Source organism: Arvicanthis niloticus, chromosome 24 (genome assembly GCF_011762505.2).
Source record: "Arvicanthis niloticus isolate mArvNil1 chromosome 24, mArvNil1.pat.X, whole genome shotgun sequence".
In the NCBI taxonomy this organism is placed as follows: Eukaryota; Metazoa; Chordata; class Mammalia; order Rodentia; family Muridae; genus Arvicanthis; species Arvicanthis niloticus.
The window spans coordinates 10502315-10514436 of NC_133432.1; positions in this window are offsets into that span (position 1 = coordinate 10502315).

Genomic DNA, 12122 nt, shown 5'->3' on the forward strand with positions numbered 1-12122 from the left:
GTAGGAGTCGATCTGCTTATGAGGTTTAGGGCTCTGATGAGCTGAAGGTCTGTATTCCCAGTAGATCATGAAAAGGAAGGAAAGACACAGTCATTAGATAGACAGCTAGCAGTGATTGGTCTGTTAAAAAAAATCATCCTCTCACCAGTGAAGCAATTTAAGCAGAGCATGATCATGTGTCTCTGACCAAATCACACAGTAAATAGCAAAAAAAAAAAAAAAAAAAAAAAAAAAAAAAAAAAAAAAAAAAAAAAAGCCAAAATAAATAGCTAAGTAATAGTCTAACCCGGATACCAGACATCTCGTCCCTTACCTGTTCCGGAACTTTCTGACAGGAGACAGAGCTTATCAAACACGTTAAACATTTTATAAGATTGCCCAAGGAGTCTCAGAAGCTCAAAATATCTGAGAAAGGCTGAGAGAGTTTGGGGGAGCTAGCTCAGAACGAGCTCTGTCCCTTCTCCTGGCCAGGGGACAAGAAAGGGGTTGAGTGACCAGGACAGCTGGATACCCAGAAGTACAGAGGGAGAGGAGATGAGTACTTACCAAGGAATGGACTGCAGTGTCTGAGATGAGGGACTGAATCCTATGATGTCTCTCAGTAACTGTCCCTTGGCCACAACAGACCTCGGCCTCCAACGCGTTTGAACCAGGGCAATTTGAAAGAGCTCGTGTGGTGTACTGTGAGCTGCAGAGGATTTGCTGTTGGGAAAGACCAGATTATCCTCCCAATAATCCAATGAAGAATTATCAGGGTAACCATGCACAGCTGTCCAGGCAGGGCACCACAATAAAGGGGGGAGGGAGCGGTGCCACCAGCATCCTTCCTGGCTTTCTCACATTTATGTCTGTTTATTACATCAGTTCTCCAGGAGATGGCAGTCAAGGGTCTTGTTTTAGTTAAATTGGCATCTGTTACTGCCCAAGAAGGCGCGTGGACTGCTCTTGGCATGAAGAAAGCCCCTCTCGATCACCGATCACCGAGGGACCTCTAAGTTTGAGAAAAGTGGGATCCCGCTCAGGACCACCTTGCTTGGGTAGCCATCCGCCCACTTTTCAAACTGAAGACCGTCTCACTGTGGTCCGAGGCTGGGGAGGAGCTGGGTCCACGGTGGAAGGGACGCTGGAGATTCATTGATACAAAGGTCTCTCAGTCACATCTGGAAAGGAACAGGGACCTCGTCTGCCTGGAGGCGAGGAGGAAACCTGCACCAGAAAATACACAACGAGTCTGTTTGGGGGCAAATCTTAGAGTGGCATGTGCCGGCTGCCTGTGAGCATGTGTTTAGTTGGTTGGTTGGTGTGGTTTTTCAGTATGGGGCAAACAGGTGGAACTTGGAACTTGGGCCTGCTGTGCCATGCCCCCAGCTCCTCCCCGAGGATTTTGGGTAGGTGCTCTACTGCTCTGCTGCTAAAAGACATCTCTAGCCGCTCCCTGTGATTTTTTTTTTTTTTTTTTTACTTTTTTTTATTTTGAGACAAGCAGGTTGCCTGCCTTGAATTCATACTGTAGCCCAGAAAGATCTAAACCTTTCTTCTCTTTTCCTTTCCTTTCTTTTCTCTTGTCTGTCTGTCTGTCTGTCTGTCTGTCTGAGAGAGGGTCTCTGTATCCCTGGCTTATGGGAACTCACTATATAGACCAGGCCGGCCCCAAACTCACAGAGATCTTCCTGCCTCTGCCTCTCAAGTGCTGGGATTAAAGGTGTGTACTACTATGCCCTTCCAGGTCTTGGATTTTCAATCTGCTATCTCAGCCATGTTAGTAGCTACAGTTAGAGGCCTGCACCCTGGGACTGTGGTATGGCATTCATCACAGAAGATCTGGGCAGAGCTGCAGACACCTTGAAGGGCCGGACAGCACCCTCCCCCCATTCTGCCTGTGTTGCCTTGGTGACAAGATCAAAGTTAAGAGTTCAAGTTCTTCAGTCACCTGATCTGGGTGTGCCTTCTTCTCCTGATCAAAGCTGTGATGACCTCAAGCACAGGCTTGCACCCGCTGGGCCTCAGTTTCCATAACTGTAAAGGGGGTACAATAATTGTTTTCGACAAGGGAAGAGTGGAGCCACACAGATGAATTAATGAGCTTAACACCATATATCACCAATGGCCAGCACCAGTGGCATCCTTCCTGGAAACTGGGTCTGGCTGGTTCATGGCTGCCTCCTTTCCCCTCACATGATTCGGATGGAAGAATTCCAGACCAGCACCCAGTTGGGGGATGTTAATGTACTTTCTAGCTTACAGCCTTCCTGGAAAGGTCTTGTTTGGGGACCGGCTGTCATTCCTAGGTTTAGACCTATTTTTCTTCAGTCTGCAGCTGGGATTATTAGAAGTGGAGACTAGGAGATGGTTTGGCCAGCTGTGGCTGTCTTGGATTGGGTGAGAGAAGAGAGAGGGGAGGGAGAGAGAGGACAAGGATGAAGAAAGTGAGAACCAGAGAGAGGTGAGGAGGAGAAAGGGGATGGGGGGTGGGGGGAGAAGCATTGCCCATCTAGAATGTCCACGAAGTCCTAGATTTATTTTTGTAAATGCTGATTTTAATTATTCAGGCCTTGCAAACACAACAAGAATGCCCCAAAACCACCTCGCTCACACTGTGTCTCGGAGCCATCCGTCCGATGTTTAGAAACCAGCCCCTCACTGGCGTTGATGATGTCACCAGCTGCCTTGTATGTGGAATTTCCATATCCCCCACACACACACCAAAATAACGTTATTAAGTCCACCGGGAAGCTCACAATGGTGGACATTTATTGTATAATTGTCATGATTATTGCTGCCCTAATTTATTTCCCTACTTAAAAATGTTCTGGAGACTGTAAGTCATTTCAGGTTGATCCTCAAAAACCTGGAGACTCGGATTATTTAGAGTGAGACAGGGAGAGCGTTTAGCCAGGTGCACGGGGCTCTCAGATTTCCTGGGGCTGGCTGTGGGGACTCAGTATAGAAAGCAGGGGACAGTGCGTGCATTGTGCCCATGTTAGACAATGTGGGATGGATACAGATCAGATAATTGCATCATTTTCCAAGTGATTCCCCTGGGGTTCAAACCCCAACGTGCCTACCAATGAGCAGAGCGGCTGCATGTTTCCTGCCGTCTTCCCAGGGCTCCGTGCAAAAACACCCTGGTGTAAAATGAGGGCTTTAAAAAAAAGTGTGTGTGTGTGGGGGGGAAATCTGCTGCAGCCTGTTCAGTGTGAGGCTGTAACTGGGGGAAAGAGGAGAAAGTGAGGAGTTACGGGGTAATAAAGATGGCCAAATTTCATCGGCGTTTTGACACTCGACAAATTTGAAGGCTCTTAATATGAAGAAGTTTGCATCTGAGGTTAAATGGAGCATGTGACACACAGAGCCTGTGGGTAGAAAAAGAAACCGGACCCCTCCGCAAACAATTAAAATGCCAGAAGAGTTATGTTAATTGAGCAATTGAACATTTTATGTCCAGCAAATGTGTGACTCTGTTATAATGGCAATATTAGTGTTTGGGAGGGTTTATTGAGTCCTTACAATGTCCAGGGCATTAGGCAAAGGTAGTCCTCAGTGTGGCTGGTGGGTGGAGGCATTGGATCATATGTGGATGTAACTATAGCTGTCACACCTGGGAAGAGGGGACAGAGGACAGGCAAACTTGTGGGTATCTCGCCACGCCCAGATGGCTCTTCATTTTTGCCTGTTTCCAGCCTCAAACATCCACGTGCCACTTGGGGCACTCCAAGGCATAGGGTTCTCCTAGCAGCCATTTGGTGACAAATTTGACACCTCTCCAGCCTGAGTGCTGTCATTTGTGGTAGTTTAAAGATGACCTAATGAGGCTTGCAGATGTTAAAAAGCCAAGGACTGGCAAGATGGCTGAGCAGGCGCTTGCTGACAAGGCTGACAAGCTGGGCTCAATCCCTGAGATCTACTTAGTGGATGGAGAGAACTTATTCCTGCATGTTGTCCTATGACCATCTGAGTACCTTCAACAGGTGAGCACCCATGCATGTATGTACACACATACGAACACACATATGCACATGTGCACATGCACACACATGCACACACATGTGCATGCACACATGCACACACACGCATGCTCATACACATGATATCACACATGCACACACACGCACACATGTGCACACACAGGCTCACATACATGCTCATGCACACACACACGCACACACACATATGCACATGTGCACATGCACACATGCACACACATGTGCATGCACACATGCTCATACACATGCAATCACACATGCACACACACATGTGCACACACACTCACATATATACTCATGTACACACATACACACACATATGCACATGCACACACGTGCACATGCATATGCATGCACACACACATGCATGCACACATGCACAAACACATATGCTCGTACACATGCAATAGCACATGCACGCACACAAGCACACACACACTCACATACATGCTCATGCACACACACATATACACATGTGCACGCACATGCACATGCATACACACATGCACACACGCACATGTACGCACACACATAAATGTAATAATTTTTATAAGAAGATAGACTCATGCACCCAAATGCAGACTCTTTCTTAGTACCAGTATGTGCTCAGGAGGGAAAGGACCTCCAATGTGGTTTTTGCCCCTCTCGGAGAATTTGTGAAGGCCACCATGTGGGGATGGTGGTGGCCATGACAAACAGTAAATAGCGGAAGCTGCATTTGGCAAAGCTTTGGGTGTTTCCAAGCTGCTTTCAAAACATGGGCAAGATTCAAGGCAGCCTGGGAGGGTGGACCTGCCAATCAAGGCAGGGACTGTAAACAGTTGGCTCTCCTTGGCCAGACTCCTAATTGACCACAAGCCACCAGGTCCTAAATTCGGGCTATGACTCCCAGTGGACTTGACAGAGACTGAAAGAGGGTGTGAAATGTGTGGCGTGCTGGGTGTGGACGGTGGTGAAACCTACCGTGGGTTGTCACCTGGAAAGCAGTGGCCAGCCTGGCCACCTCAAGGTCAAGACAGCTTGGATCAGATGCCACACAAGGGTAACAGAGACGCCAGCAAGGTACTAGCTTCTAAGGTGGGATTTTGGGAGCCACCATGGTGTTCCCCAACAAACAGCATCTTATTGCAATGTTTTCACAAAGTCAAAATCAACGCAACATGGCCTGTTACTTTACATGTCATTTAAGGGGAGAGAGAGGTGGCTCAGTGGTTAAAAGCACTGGGTGTGTTTTTCAGTGAACCTGGGTTCAATTCCCAATACCCACATGGCAGCTCACAATCATCTATAACTTCAGTTCAGACCCAGCAACCTTATAAAAGAGACATATATGGTCTGGGATTCCATTGGGGAGGCAGAGACGGGGACTTGCAGCCCAGGGCTTTAGCCAAATCAAGGAGCTCCAGATCTCTCTGGTGAGAGATTCCATCTCAAAAAATAAGATAGAGAGGGGTTGAGGAAGACACCAGATCTCTGGCCCCCACATGCATACACGCACATGTACACACACCAATACTAAAGCAAGTACATGAATACACACACACATATGCTCATACACACGTAAGCACACTCACACACACACATACAATACTAACACTCATACACACACATCCACACTCATATACCCACGCACACATACACACACATACATACACACAAGCACATACTCACACATGCACTCACACACGCATACTCACACTCACACACATACACACATGCACACTCTTACACATACGCACATACACACACAATACTCACACACATGCATACACATAGTCACACTCATATACACATACACACACACTCACACATACTCACACACACACATACTCTACTTCTCCCTGCAGAACAAACACCCGGGTCAACCTCCTTTGAGAACCAAGCAGTATTATTATTTGGGCTTAAAAGTGTCCCATGACGGGAATACTCGGTCCTGGTTATGGCACTATCATGGAAGGTTCTGGAAAATTCCAAGGCAAACTCGAACTGAAGGAAGTAGGTCCGTGAGGGGTGCATCCTTCAGGGCTTACTATCCTTCACTACTTCCTGACTTGCTCTCTGTCTCCTGGGTGTGAACTGAACTGTGTCTCTGGGCCTGCCATTATGTGATGGACAGACCCAGGGCTTAAAATGCATTGGCTTCCCTCAAGGTAGGAAATTATCATCCTGGCCAGGCAGTGGTGGCGCACGCCTTTAATTCCAGCACTTGGGAGGCATAGGCAGGCGGGTTTCTGAGTTCAAGGCCAGCCTGGTCTACAGAGTGAGTTCCAGGACAGCCAGGGCTACACAGAGAAACCCTGTCTCAAAATAAATAAATAAATAAATAAATAAATAAATAAATAAATAAATAAATAAAATAAAAAGGAAATTATCATCCACAATGTGATTTAAAATTTGTGTACACTGTGGAAAGGTTCAGCCCAGCTAACCCACACACACAGCCTCACCAATAATAGGAGGTTTTTTGAGTTAATGGCTGTCACTGCAGCAATTAAAATATGCTCTCTTAGCATTTAATGATTATTAATCTCAGGCATTAGATCATATGTAAGATATTTTTAATCCAACTTTCCCTGAAGTGCTAATTATTCTCAGCCTTTCCTCTTATCCCCTCCCTCCCCTGCCCTCCTTTCCCCCCCTCCTTCTCCTCTCTTCCTTTCCCCAGACCTGACCTGAAAATACATATGGAGGGAGAGGCCATTGGTCTCTCTAACTCTTTCTTAGAAGTCAGGAAAATTTTTCGAGAACTTTCTTCTGGTTTCAGGGTCTTTTGTGCAATGGCATCAGGGGGACACTAGGATCACAGTTATCAGATGGCTTCAGCATCCAAAATGGTGTCTCACCTGCTACTTCAGTTGCGGACTGGAAGCTAGGCATGGTCCAGCATCTTGTTACCTCTGCAGCCTCTCCACGTGACTGTCCGTGTGGCTGTCCAGCTTCCTAGTGGCACTGTTGACACTGGTAGGATTTCTCCTTTGATGCTTCCTTCTCTTGCAACAAACAGGGCAAAGGACTGGAGTTCTGAGGAGGCCCTGGAAGTCACACAGTATTGCTGACTTTGTGTTCTACGGGGCCTCGGTGAGCCCCAGGTTGCCTAGTAGAGGGGCCTCTCTGGAAGCCAGTGGTCAGTAGCCATCTGTTTGGAAAACAATTCCTTGCATCTGATTAGCTGAAATTCATTACTAGCCTCAGAATCCATCCATCACTGTTGAAGGAAGCGTAATTGACAACATAGCAGGGGCAAACCATCATGAGGGCCAAACATCACATGACATGATGACATGTCCAAGGAGCAGACCTGCCCCGCTTCCACACACAGCTGTGAATTCTCACGATGTGGCCTCACACTTTCTCCATCCCTGATGTCCAAAGCCTCGTTCTTTCCCCCAAAACCATCCAGAGACCCAAGAGCCAAGACCTTAGCTCACCTTTAAACGATTACTGATCCTTGATCTTAATATACCAAGCCTGAAACAAAGGTCTCTTGAGTTTTCTTTTTAAGTTCAAATTGTCCTTTATATAGAATGTCAAGGATTGCCCTGGTTATGTATTTGGGTCCTGGGCAATCATGGAGCTCACCTGTGTACTCAGGGACTCCTGAAGAACTTATGTGGGAAGAGATGAGCCTGGGTCACAGGACATGACCGTGAGCTATTAGACTTCAGCTAACTAGACCATCACGAGATATCATCCAGAAGGATATGAAGTGCTATGTGAATAGAAAATACTTTTATTAAAAAGAAGGGACAGGCAGAATAGCATAATAGACAGTGGAGGAGTGGGGGGAGGGTGGACATGACAGAGGATTCATTCTAGGCTCTATGCTAGTGGTTCTCAACCTGTGGGTTGCAACCCTGTGTGATCAAACAACAGGGTTCCCATATCAGATATCCTATATATCAGACATTTACATCATGATCCATAACAGTAGCAAAATTAAGGTTATGAGATAGCAACAAAATAATTTTATGGTTGGGGGGGTCAACACACCATCAGGAACTGTGTTGAAGTGTCTCAGTATCCAGGAGGTGGAGAAACGCTGGCCTATGCCTTCCCAGCTGTGTGTTCTTGAGGAAATGGTAATGCTGGTCTGATCCTTTCTCCTGGTCTGTGAGGTATATGGGTTTGCATGTCTATCCCATCCCCACAATTTCAGGAAGCTCTGCTGAGGTACGACCGAGATGCTTGACTGAGATTTGAAACCCATCCAGTGTTCCATGGACAAATGTCCCTATGCAAGAAAAAACAAAGCTTTTTAAAAAAAATGTATGCATATGTGTGCGCTTGCATGTATGTGTGCATGTGTATGTGAGCCCGTGTGAGTGAGTGTGGGTACATATGGAATGAGCCTGGGAGAGACGTTGGTGTATTTTCTTCACTACCCCGTCCACCTTATTTTCAAGACAGAGTCTCTCACTGGCCCTGGTACTTCCCTTTCAGCAAGATTGGCTGTCCTGGGAGCACTCAGGATCTGCCCTCCTCCATCTCTGAAAGCTGAAGTTACAAGCATGCTTCCCTGGGCCTGGATTTTTACCTGAATGTGGGGATTCAAACTCAGATGTTTGTGCAGCAAGCAAGCACTTCATCTGCTCAGCCATCTCTTCAGACTGAGAAACAGATTTTTTAAAGTTTTTTTATTAGTTCTTTCTTTGAGGATTTCATTCATACAACCTGTTTTGATCAGATTCACCCCTCCCCCAAACTACTCCGGGATCCACCCCCTTCTCTACCCATTCATCTTTGTGATATATATATACATACATATATATGTATGTATATATATGTATATATATATATATATATATATATATATATATATATATATATGTATATATATATATATATCTCACCTGTCATGTCTAATTTGTGCTGCCTAAGCTGTGTGACCTTAGGGACATGGTAGACTTGTGAAACTTATGGGGTGCATGCTTAAAAATAAAATGGATACTCGGGCTAGAGAGATGGCTCAGTGGTTGAGAGCACTGACTGCTCTTCCAGAGGTCCTGAGTTCAATTCCCAGCAACCACATGGTGGCTCACAGCCATCTGTAATGGGATCCAACGCCATCTTCTGGTGTGTCTGAAGACAGCAACAGTAGATAGATAGATAGATAGATAGATAGATAGATAGATAGATAGATAGATAGATTGTAGATTTTTTTAAAAAATGTATATATACATTTTTTAAAAAAATGGATACTCCCTTTCTTAACAGCTATCAGTTGTCAATCGCTCCTCGGCTAGTGCTGGGTCTTCAGGTCTACCTCACCTCTCGGTGTAGGAATTTGGTCTGGATTTGGCTTGCGCAAGTCTTGTGCCTGCTGTCACAGTGGGTACGAGTTCCTATGTGCAGCTCCCCTGTATATATCACACTCTCTGTGTCCAGAAGACACTGTTTCCAGTAGCCACTCAGTGCCTCGGACACTTACACTTTTTTGGCTTTCTCTCCTGCTGTGATCCTTCAGCCTTAGGGGGAGGGGATGCAATGGATACCATATAGATGTTCTGATTAGGACTCAATATTCTGCAATCTCATATTCTCCGCAGTTGCGAATTTCTGTGCTAATCACCATCCATTGCGATGGGAAACTTCTCTGATGAGGACTGAGCCTTGATCTATGGGTGTAATAAGTCACTGGGAGTCTGATGAACACCACAGAGAAACAGATTTCTTCATTCTTATTTTATGTGCAAGTGCTTGCAAGTATGTCTGTGAACCATGTGTGTGCAGTGCCCCCAGTGGCCAGAAGAGGGCGTCGGATCCTTTGGAATTGAAGTTGTAGATGTTCATGAGCCACCACACAGGTGCTGAGAGAGGAACCTGGGTTTTCTGAAAGAACAGCCAGTGTTCGACGCTGAGCCATCTCTCCAGCCCCATGGCAATTGAGATTTTTAAGGACGACCCAAGAGGCAGACACAATGCATGCTATGAACTGGGTTTCCTGATCAGATCTGGAGACAAAGCTCCATGATGAACATTTTAACTGGAAAGTCATGCCAGGAATTATGGAAAATACAGGGGAAGGGAGGGAAGCCGGAAGAGAGAGCAGAGGGTTGGGGAGCAGAGCGGTGGCATCTGTGGGTTTCTACAGCTGAGTCCCACAGGGAACAGGAGACAACAGAGCCATAAGAACTCACAGTGACTTGCCCCATTGATGCAAAAAAGCTGTGGGATTGATGCACAACATCCCACTGGCCATTGACCCAGGCCTGCCTTCTGGGTGGAGGGACCACATTCATCTCTTATTATGTCCAGATAAGAACTTGACTAGTGCCTAGGTAATGCTCCCAGATGAGGAAACTACAAATTTGGCCAAGCTGCAGAAAAAGGAGGCATAAATAGATAGGGATACCGAGGACCTCACTTCTAGAGCAGACCACCATGGACGTACCATGGTCATCAAGGGGGTTGATTTATCAGTGTAGAGCATAGCCCATGCTTTTGGTATGGCTTCCCCATTACTCCAGGGGATTTCTCCAGTTCAATCCTCAGAAAAGATCACCGACACAGGATGCTTTGTCATTGAGCCATGAACAAAGAGTCCAGGAGGGGCTTCACTCAATATCTGGATGTGTCCATCCTGGGAAGATGATCTTTCTGTCTGCAGAGAGAACTTGGAGACAGCAGTAGTAAACCCCAGAGGTGCATCCCCCTGAATCCTGGGCCAGGAGCCTCTCCATGCTCTCTGCCTGGGTGGTTGTGCATCTGGAAACCCCCTTCCAGGTTTTCAGATGTCATAAACCTCTATTTTATTAGTGTCTTCCCTTCTTACCATGCCCCCCCCCCGTGGTCCCGATCCATCTCAAATGACCACTTCAGAGATAGGGAACACGCACAAAGGAATCGGTGCCACCGAAGCCGAGGAAGGGAGAGCCATCGCCTTTCTTCTATGAGAAGCATCTATAAAAGAATCCTTTTATGTTCGTTTCTGAAATAGCAGAAAGTGGGGGCAGCCAGAAGGAAGTGCACAATCTGTGACAGGACACCCACAGACAGTGGAGCCTGTGCCGGTCTCTTTAAATATCCCTTTCCCAGGAAGAGTCTGGCTCTCCCATTGTACATTGATAATCCCAGGACTTTGTAAGTCAGGTTCCCAAAGTGTACATGAGAGTGTACGTGGAGAGTGCTCTGTCCCCCACCTTTAGTGCCAACAGCTCAACTTCCCAGCCCAGGGCAGCCACCAGCCACCATCATCTCATTTTTGGGGACAATGAGTCCTTTTCCTGTGAACCTAGACACACAAGTCCAGGAATATGCCAGACCCACAATGAAGGGTCTTAGCTGTCTCTTAACAATGCTTGTCAGGGCCCTCTCTCCTCTTCCTCCTCCTTCTTCTCTTCTTCCTCCTCCTCCTCCTCTTCCTATTCCTCCTCCTCTTCTTCCTCCTCCTCTTCCTCTTCCTCCTCCTCCTCTTCTTCTTCCTTCTCTCCTCCTCTTCCTCCTCCTCCTCTTCTTCCTTCTCTCCTCCTCTTCCTCCTCCTCCTCATCTTCCTCCTCCTCTTCTTCTTTCTCCTCCTCTTTTTCCTCTTCCTCCTCCTCTTCCTCCTCTTCCTCCTCATCTTTCTCCTCCTCTTTTTCCTCTTCCTCCTCCTCTTCCTCCTCTTCCTCCTCATCTTTCTCCTCCTCTTCCTCCTCTTCCTCCTCATCTTTCTCCTCCTCTTCTTCCTCTTCCTCCTTCTCTTCCTCCTTCTCTCCTCCTCTTCCTCCTCATCTTCCTCCTCCTCTTCTTCTTCCTCCTCCTCCTCTTCTTCTTTCTCCTCCTCCTTCTCTTCATCCTCCTCTTCCTCATCTTCCTCTTCTTCTTCCTCTTCCTCCTCTTCCTCCTCCTCCTCTTCTTCCTCTTCCTCCTCCTTCTCTTCCTCCTCCTCTTCCTCCTCTTCTTCCTCTTCCTCCTCTTCTTCCTCCTCCTCCTCTTCCTCCTCTTCCTCCTCTTTCTCCTCCTCCTCCTCTTCCTCTTCCTCCTCTTCTTCCTCCTTCTCTCCTCCTCTTCCTCCTCATCTTCCTCCTCCTCTTCTTCCTCCTTCTCCTTCTCTTCCTCCTCCTCTTCCTTCTCTTCCTCCTCATCTTCCTCCTCCTCTTCTTCTTTCTCCTCCTTCTTCTCTTCCTCCTCCTCTTCCTCCTCTTCTTCCTCTTCCTTCT